Genomic DNA, 10,599 nt, shown 5'->3' with positions numbered 1-10,599 from the left:
AATAAGTAATAAATGGTAAACAATTAATGGTTTTTATCAAAAATTTCCACTTTAAAAGCTTTTAATTTGTAATTGTTCATGACTTCAAGTCTGCATTTTGAAATTCTTTAAATTAAAAATACCACCTTAAGGGCATGTGACACTCAAATCAACCGATCAAGCCAGTCCCAAGATCGAAATTTTTTCCCATATGTAAAAATAAAAGTTAAAAAAAAAGCGGAAAAATTTTGGGGAGTGTATTTATTAACGCAAAAGAAAGGGGTATATCCTTGCGTGGAGTTGAGAAAGCATTTTTTTTATACAAATAGTAATTGGTGGTAAATATGTTCTACTTTATCGGTAACTTCTGCTGTGTGGGTAACTGTATTTTTTTTAATTCAGGCGACAGGTGGCGCTAGAGCTCGACTTTTGGATTTAGAACTTTTCTCATGCACAATTCTATTCAAAGTGAACTTAACCTACGATCTCAACCCCATTTTAGATAATTTGGCGATATATTCAAATATCGTTACATCAGAATACAAAATTTTAGTGTTTTGTCACCTCGCCTATGCGTTTTTTTAATTATAAACATATTTATATAAGTAAATAACTAATATTCAACTGTGTGAATATTGTAAATAATTAAAATATTGTTTTATTATTTAATATATGCAAGAAATAATAGGAGGGCACACAGTACTCATGCGTTTAGGACGGAAAATTGTGGCAACCTTTTTATTGGATAATTGAGGAGATAAAAAGGTGAAAATTTTCACTCTCGTAATTCGAAATTTTTGGCAAACCGTTTTATTTTCTAGATTTCAAATTTCATGGATAATCAGGAATATGGAATTTATCAAGTAAAGGGTGTCACGTAGTGTGGTACCATCATGCACTGGTAAATTGTTTTCTTTGAATATTCATGCATATCGCTTCCAAATTTGTTCGAATTCACAAAAAAATTCATGCTTTTTTTTTAACAAAGAAAGTATTATTTACATGTTTCGGAAGCCCCAAAAAGTTAAATAGTATATCTCATAAAAAAGACGCTTTTGTAAATTTTGGGCAGAATAGTCAATGTTAGGTATATCGAGTAGTCTCGTAATTTCTCATTCCAATTAGCCATGCAATAAAAATCAAAAATTATTTTCTTAATTTCGTCCCCGTAAGCCTATTTTGTAGCGTCTCGCAAAGTCACTATAAGTGAAAAATGGTGTTTTTCGAGTTTTTGTCAGTAATTCTTATTTTTTGTGTTTTTTTCAATATATTTATATATTGTTTCTAATATATAAGATACTACTTTCTACTAATAAGCAAATGTTAAAATAAATTGTTTTAAATAAATAAATTAATAAATTGTCTCGTTTTTTCCGAATTTTGTAACTTTTCAGTTAGAGCTAGGAAATAATCAATTAAACTTGACAGAAATAATTTTTCAAACCATTTATTATTTTTCATAATAATATTATCTTATAATAATGCTAGAAAGTCGCAGTTTTTTGTGACATTTTTTCAATAAGAGTGAGGTAATAATTACCATAATGTCAACTTTTCACTTGGAGTTATTTGATAATAATTGAAATTTAGCACACATAATTATCTAGACAAATTATTATTGTTTATAACTATGTTCTCCTATAGTGATGCGACACAGTTTGTCGTTTTTTAACTAATTTTTTAACCTTTTAGCCACTTTTTACTTAGTGACCTAATAATTAATGCAAGCTAACAAACCTAGCTGTTTAAACAATTTATTGTTGTTTATAATTATTTAATCTTATACAAAAATGCGAGTTTCTAGCAATTATTTAAGAGAAAATAGTTATAAATAATAGTTTAAAACATGATGTTTATTCACTCACATTCATTTATCTATTTTTTCCTGAAATTTGTAACTTTGATTTGGGGTTTTAGTTATAAAAAAATGATAAATAAACGTCAGAGAGAAACATATTTTAAAGCATTTTTTATTTTTTGTAAATATATTTTTATGAAGTAAAGAAGACATTTGAAATATTCTTCACATTTACTATATGGTGCTTATCAGCATTATACTAAGAGAAAATAGCTATAACAAATAATAAATTGTTAAAACAATTATGTCCGTGCACTTGCCTCAATTATTACCTGACTTTAATTAAAAAGTTTTACAACAAAATTGCAATGATTTGAACCTTTATTTATGTCAAATTAACATTGTTATTGCCTCACTCTAACTGAAAAGTTTAAAAAATCGGAATAAGCCGCGAAATTCTAACACTGTTCTGAGACCTTTCAAAAAACAATAATAAATTCTCAAAAGAGTTACTTAAACATCTAATTAAAAACAAAAAGTTAAGCTTCATGTATTAGAAACAATTTGGGTTTTAAAAACCGGCAAAAAAATTATAGAGACAAAAACTCGCAAAACCCCATTCTTTAATTATAGGTTTTTTGGCACCCTATAAAACAGAATTATGGGTTACTATTTAAAAAGTAATTATTTAATCGTATTATATGACTGTAAAATGTAATTTTCAGTTTCGACTTGAATTCACGTAATATTGACAATTCAGGATGTGACCCCCGTGACCCCTCAAATAAGTCACACACATGCAAAGTGTGACAGGTTGTTTTTTCATTGAAATATTCATTATCACATGCATGCAATGTTGTTTATTTTGTCTGCTGTAAACCACAGTATTTTGAAATCATAGCGGTTATATTTCATAGGGGAAAGGCGCTCACAGTTAATTTAAAATTGAGCATCCATACAAGTTTTAACTTTTTAGATTCCGTATGCATATCTTTCCCCTAGATTTATTTCTTCCAATGAATCACACGCATGCAAAGTGTGATTGAAATAATTTTTTTTTATAAGCATGCTGCAGATTTCATACTGGCTAAGAAAGTCTTAAGTTTTCAAAATACTTTTCTAGCCCGAAAACTGTTTAGGCGTCAAATAGTTTTTTACTTAGGTGTGGTAAGGGGGGCTAGGTGGCACTAGTCAAAAGGCGTACATATTGTAAGCACAATATATCTATTCAAAATTGTAAAAGAAGCTCGAGAAGTATGTCAGGACAGAAAAGTATGGCGGCAAATAGTTATTAATAAGAGTGTCATAGAGTGAACGACGTCTGAAATAAAAGACCTTGGATACTAATGGACCCAAGTGGGAAACCTTACATAACGACTTTGTGAGGATCTTCACTTGGGGTGATTGCTAGAGAGATTGATCAGCAACCTGGGTCGGAGTAGTGTTGTGGAACGAACGTGTTATTTACATAAATAACAAGAGAATTCTGGATCAAGTTACACATCTTATAACCCTTTCTCACAATATTCCTTTCCTCTCCGAATGAGTCACGCCTTCCCTGAAAGGGAAATGGTGCAGGTAGGCTCTCGTATTCGCACGTTTAATGCATACAATGTAACTCAATTTTTTTAAACATCGTAAATACTATAAATTAAATCGAAAACTGTTGTTTAAACTTCTGAGGAATTACAACCATAAATTGTAACTTAAATTTTTTTCTATTTGTTTTTAAAAAAAGTTCTCAAATCACCTACGGCTTTGACGATTACATTCTGATTCTGAAACTCGCGCTTCGCGCTCGATAACTTGTGATTAATTAACAAAACTCCATCAAGATAATTTGTAAATCTTATTAAAATCTACTAAAAACGACGCTTTAAACTTATGGATCTCTTAAAAAACCAAAATTGCACATTTTCGAAAATGATCTAACTTTTGGAACTTTTGTCTAATTAAGAAATTTCATGATAATAGTTTCGAAAAACATATATTTTATATCTAGTAGAAATATGCATTGATATTTCTTAACCCATTAAAAAACTTTTTTCCCTTTCTTTGAAAATTTTCAAAATGTTGAAAATCATAAAACTTTTTGACGTTTCATCGAATTCAAAAATATCATCAGGATGATTTGCAAGTCCTTTTGACGCGTACCAGAAAATTTGACAAAAATTTGTAAAACTCATAAAAAAATTGTATTAAAATTTTGAATGAGCTCAAACTTTTTGATTTTTTGTCTGATCGAAAAATCGAACTGACATAGTTTTTAAATATATTTGATATCTAATGATGATTTTAAAATAAAATTTTCTAATCTTGTAGAAAAATATTTGTTTCTCTTTTTCTGAAAATTTTCAAGATTTTCAAAAGTACATCACTTTTATAATTTTCATTAAAAATAAAAATTTTATTTTGATAACTTGTAAGCCCTTTTACCCATCTATAAGAAACTTTGAAAAAATTTGTAAAATTTGGAGAAAAAAATTTTGAAATTTAAAAATGCTCTCAATTTTTTAATTTTGGTTGGAAATACCTGATTAACGAACTTAATTAACCTTATTTTGGGTTAACCCTCATTTTGGGGACCTTCAGAAGTGAATGAAATGCGGACTCGATTGGACAAATCCTTCAAAAGTTAGCGGGGCTACAACATTCAGATAACCATACATACAGACATACATACAGACCTACAGGCAGACAGACTTACAGGCCGACAGACACCGGCAAAATTGTATGATTTTCGAATTCTGTGCGTGCCGAAACATAAAGATTCGTTAAAAACCACAGATCGAAAGTTTTGACGATTACATGACACTCTCATGAATGAGAATGTAAAAAAGTGTATGAATTCGAAAAAGATATTAAAAATCATTGGACTGTATTTAAAAAAGATTCTACCTAATATAACATAAGAATCTCTTAAAATTCGTGATTTTGAAAATAATGAAACTTTTTTTAAAAATTTGGTTATCGAAAAATGTTATGGGTGTGATTTTCAAATACATTTAATATCCATGAAAAATGTCCCTCAAAATTGATTTATTTATCAGCAAATCAGTTCCATCTATTTTTTAATTATGAAAATTAATCATATAACTTTTTTAATTTTTATCACAATTAAAAATGTTATTTGGATAATTTGCAAGTATTTTTGTCAATTATCGTACATTGACAAAATTTTCTGAAACTTAAAAAAAAATTGTCTAAAATTTTGAAAAAGCTCTAATTTTCTAAATTGTATGTTAATCGAAAAATTCTGCCTGAATATTTTTGAAATATATTTGGTATCTGGTGAAAATTCTGAATGAAATTTTTGAATCTATGAAAAAAATAATTTTTTCTTTTTTTTGAAAAGTATGTAACTTTTCTAATTTTGACAAAAATGTATAAAATTTTAAGAAACAAATTTTCAGAATGCTCTTAATTTTGTTTGGAAATATCTGTTTAACGAACTGAGCTTTTATTTTGAGTACCTTCAGAAATGTATCAAATGCGGACTCGTTTGGAAAAATCTTCAAAAGTTAGCGTGGCTACAACATTCAAGTAACCATACGTACAGACATACAGACAGAGAGACAGACACCGATAAAATTTTATGATTTTCGGATTCTGTGCGTGCCGAAACGTAAAGATCCCTCTGAATGATCTTGCTCCTCGTATTGGTGATCCCATTTGAGTGCTTCAGTCCTTGGAATAAAATAAATTCCGGGACGCAAATGAGCCATAAATTTGCCTGGGATATATTGAAATTAATTTAGTTCGCTTTTGTTCAAAATGGATGTTTTCAACCAAAAATGAAGAACTTAAAAAAATTTCCAGGATTTTCAAAGATTTCGAAGGGTGCGTAAAATTTTTATGAAAGTTAAACAATTTAAAGGGCTTTTTAATGAATTTCAATATTTGAAAATGATTCCAAAAGATTTAAAAAGTTATTTTTCAAATTCCGAGTTTTTTGAAGAGCTTTAATAAATTGAAACGAATTTCATAAGAATTTAAGGGTTTCGAATTATTTCAAACTATTTAAAAATATTCCAAGGTATTTTCTATTGATTGTAGTAACTTAATGGGGATTCATAGGTTTTGAAATATTTTAGGCTATTTTTAAAAATTCCAAGGCATTTTTAAGAAATGACATTTTTGCTTTTCATTCTATTCTTTCAAATATCCTTAGATTTTTCTGAAATTTCGACAATATTTTTAAATTGTTTTCAGTTCACAATAACTGAGTTCTTCTCGTGTTTCTTAAACTCTCTTTAAAATTAATTTTATTGAAATCAATGGAATTTTAAAACTTTTTTCCAATTTTTTAAAATTCATTACAATTCAACTTGAATTTTTGTAAGTCTTATAAATCGAATGAAGGTAGCGACTTGACTGGAATTTACTTCTAACCGCAGTATAATTCTAATTTTCTTTATTTTAATCAGTTGGGTCAGTTTAGAAAAGCGATCTCCACTTTATCTATCGCAGACTTTCCAGACTATCTCAGTTTACTCTAAAGTCTAATTAAATGATCATTTTTGTTGCATTTTTAAATATTTTTTTATTTATTAAGAAATTAAACTAGTTGTTTGAAAATTTATTCAGTTTGTGAAAAATTTAATTTTTTGTTAGAAAATGAATCTTTATAGTTAAAAATTAATTAATTCTACCTGAATTTTGAATTACATTTTGGGTTGAAAATTTATCTTTTCTTATAAGGAATTTAATACTTTGGATAAAATTTGTTTTCTTTAAAATTGTTTATTTCGGTTAAAAATTCCAGTATTACGCTTTAATATTAACCTTTGTTTTTTAATCCATCTATTAGATTGGATACAATTCATCGGTTAAAAGTTAAACTTTTTTGTCTAAAATTAATTTGTTTTGGTTGAATATTCATAATTTTAATTGAAAATCAATTTCTTTAGTAGAAATATGAGCTAATTGATCAAAGACTTTTGTGCGAAAAGGAATTTTTGCCGAAAATGTATATACCTGAAATTCTAAACGTTAAAATGAACAAAATATTTTTCGACATTTCTATTTTACCCATAAATGTTGTTCCAACTGAAATTTAAATTATGCATTATGATTCTTTTTCAATAATAATTTGTTTACAGGTTAAATTTAGAAATATTTTAGCACTTTTCCTGGTTTACAAATTTATCAGTAAAAAATTTCGTTCATTTGAACGTTCAGAACTTCAACCACATGAAAATGAAACTATTTTGTTGAAAATTTATTTCTTTTTTGTTTTAAAGTTTTTTTTATCAACAAAAAATTATTATTAAACTATTATTCCCGTTAAATAATCCATACTTTCATATGAAAATTCGTCTCTTTGGTGGAATATTCACTTATTCACTTTCTTTTTTTAATAAAACAGAAAGTTGTAGCAAAATTTCAAAATTTTTGAAAAAACTGTAAAAAAAATTTGTAAAAGAATTCATACAAATGGTAAATATTCCAAAAATAATAATATTTTTTTGTTCGTACATATTTTATTTAAATTAATAAATTTAATATAATAATTATGTGTGTTTTATAAATAGAATCGTTTTTTGTTGTGCCATTTTGTGCTGTGTTATTCAGCTCTGGTTTTATAATAAAATCGTTTTCGGTAAGAATTACATCATGTAACCAATGAAGACCGAAAATGCAATTAACGAAATCCCTGCTATTGACGCTAATGGGCATGCGGAAGACGCTAATGAGGAAATGCCCCTCAAAAGTTCAAGCGGCTGCGAAAAATTAAATTAAATCGAAGTCGGCGATATTCATGTTTCGTAATGTAGGCCCTGCAGGGCTAATATGAGTAAGACAGTATAAATATCAGGTGTATTTTTACAAAATGAACTGTATAATCGCATAACCTAAGAGTGAAATACAAACTGAAGGCAGTTTTTATTTTTCCACGTAAAAACGCTTCTTTCGGAGCAGTAAATATTACGTCCTTCTCTGAAAGTGGTAAAATTACAAGAAATATTGTTTACAGTGATGGATCAAAAATACCATTTTGGAGGTTAGTTCGCCGGCTTTCCTGGATGTTAATCCTATAATCCATCTCTGGGTATCTCTGGGTCCCTCTGAAAATTAAAAAACACAACACGCACTAACACTGAAAAACAGAAGAACAATGCAACACTGCACGATTAAATAGTTGCACCCGACGAAAACAACTATTTATTTCGGACTTTACGAAACTCACGAAACTGTAAAAAACCGAGTTTGTTTTGAAAACACGCGTTACAACCGGCAATCGAGCGCTCGTGTGCACCTCGGTCAACTTTGTAGCCCGCGTGCATCGCCCTCAGAGCCGTAGCTTGCGTTTCAAGCGCCCGAAGCGATTTGCAAATTCCGTATTACATATATTATGAGCATTAAATTAAGAATGAAATAAGTATTCAGTAACTACAAAATATCATATTATTTAACTTAATAATTTCTTATCTATTAAATTATTGTTACTAATTTATGCATTTAAAATTGTGTACAATAATTTAAAAGAATATAACCACTTTTATTACATGTATATTTTAAAATATTTAACATTTATTTATCGACCAATTGTAATTCCAATAGTTTCGACAAAAAGATTAATTTTCTACAAAGAAAGACGAGTATTCAATCAAATACAAAAATTTTCATCTAAAAACATCACTTTTCAACGGAACATAGAATAGTTAAATTTGTAGTTAAAAAAAATTAATTTGTAACCAATAACAAAAGCAAGTTTTGGACTAAATATTAATCATCAACCGAAAAAAACTAAATTTTTAACAAGGTTATTGCACTTTTAACCAGAAAAGGTGAAAAGTCCTTACAATTCTTTGAAATCACTTAAATAATTGAAATTAATTAAAAATTCCTTGGAACGTTTTAAAAATACCCTAAAATATAAGGAATCCATCAAAATCTTATACTAAATTATTGAAATCAATTAACAATTCCTTGGAATATATTAAAATGTCCTGAGATATATGAAATCCTTGAAAATCTCATATTAAATTACTGTAATCAGCTGAAAATTCCTTGGAGCCTTTTAAAATACCCTTAGTTCTCTCAAATTTTTCAAATCTTTTAAAATCTTTTTTAAATGATTACTTTTTTTATATTTCTGATATACTTTGGAATTTTTGTAAATAACCCTTCTAAAATTTTCTAAATTGAAAAATTAAAAAATTAAAGATGTTTTGAAATCTCTTGAAATTTTTTAAAGCTCTTGAAAATTCCTTGAAATTTAACAAATATCCTGAAATACTTCACATCCTTTAAAATCTCATATTAAATTACAGTAATCAATTGAAAATTCCTTGGAATCTTTCAAAATGTTCTCAAATATTTAAAATCTTTTAAAATCTTTTGAAATTTTTTAAAACTTCCGATTGAAATTTAGAAAACAAAAAAATTTCAAAATGTTAAACATTTAAATGTTTTTAGATTAGAGTTTTGAACAAGGGATCCATAAAATTTCAAAGTTGATTAAAGCTTTCGAAATTTAATTTTTGCAAAATTTCAACTATTAAATAAGAAGAATTTTCATCTCGATGGGATTCAAATTTTCAAATTCTAAATTGAAAACATGAGAGTTTATTTACAAAAAATAAGTAAGCACAAATAAATTGAAAGCATTCAAAATTTAAAAGTATGTTTTAAAAAAAATGTATATAAATTTATATTTATATACAAAAATCATTTTAAATATAGTTAAACTTTAACTCGAGTAATTTCTACTAAAACTTTAATTTAATATTTTAACTAATCTACAAACATTAAAATTTTTAACGTTTTGAAATTTTTCTGTTTACTAAATTTCAGTCTGAAATAATTTCATTTAGAGATTGTCGAATTGAAAAACATACATTTCAGCTTTAAACGCTTTCAATTTATTTAAGATTATTAATATTTGTAAATAAAATACCAAGTTCACAATTCCAAATTTAGATTTGAATCATATCGAGTTTAAAAAAATTAAATTTTGAAAGCTTTAATCAGCTTTCAACTTTAGTGATCCCATTTTCAAAACTCTAATCTACAAACGTTTCAATATTTAATGTTTTGAAATTTTTCTGTTTTCTAAATTTAATTTTGAAGCTTTAAAAAATTTCAAGATATTTCAAAAGATGTTAAATATTTGAGGATGTGTTGAAAGATGTCAAGGAATTTTCAATTTTTTTTATAATTTAAAGAAATTTCAAAAAATTAAAAAAAAATTTATAAGGGATATTAATTTTCAATTGATTTCAATAATTTAGTATGAGATTTTAAAAGCTTCGAAATATTTAAGTTTATTTTTTTAAATTTCAAAGAAATTTTAAAGAGCTTTGAAAAATCCCAAGCGATTTTAAAGGATTTCCATGGACCTTAAATATTTGAGGATGTTTAAAACAATGTCAAGAAATTTTTAATTCATTTTTATAATTTAAAGGAGTTTCAAAGAATTACAAAAATTTTAGAAGGGTTTTTCTCCCAGAGGGTAGTTTTTAAGAGTTAAAGTTGTTTGTACAAATTTGAACAAATTAAGACGAAAATAATGCACTCATATAAAGTTGATTTTAAATAATGTCGGGGCCAGTGTCTTTCTGAGAAATAAGGTACTTCCGGTGATGCACAAATTCTAATCTTGGTTGTACAAATTTGAACAAATTGTGCACTAAATATTTGGTCGAAAAAAAGTTAAATTTGAGTGGGTGGTGGGGTCAGCGAAATGGTCCTAGCAGCGTCACTCTCTCGGCCCTTCGTACTAGTTTAACAGAATATTCCGGGTACAATCGTTGCAACTCCCTTATAAGGTCTCGATACCTCTCTTTCTTTTCATTCTCCTTGGTTATGATGTTTTT

The sequence above is a fragment of the Belonocnema kinseyi genome, chromosome 9 (assembly GCF_010883055.1).
Source record: "Belonocnema kinseyi isolate 2016_QV_RU_SX_M_011 chromosome 9, B_treatae_v1, whole genome shotgun sequence".
Classification (NCBI taxonomy): domain Eukaryota; kingdom Metazoa; phylum Arthropoda; class Insecta; order Hymenoptera; family Cynipidae; genus Belonocnema; species Belonocnema kinseyi.
Note: the sequence above shows the minus strand (reverse complement) of the source record.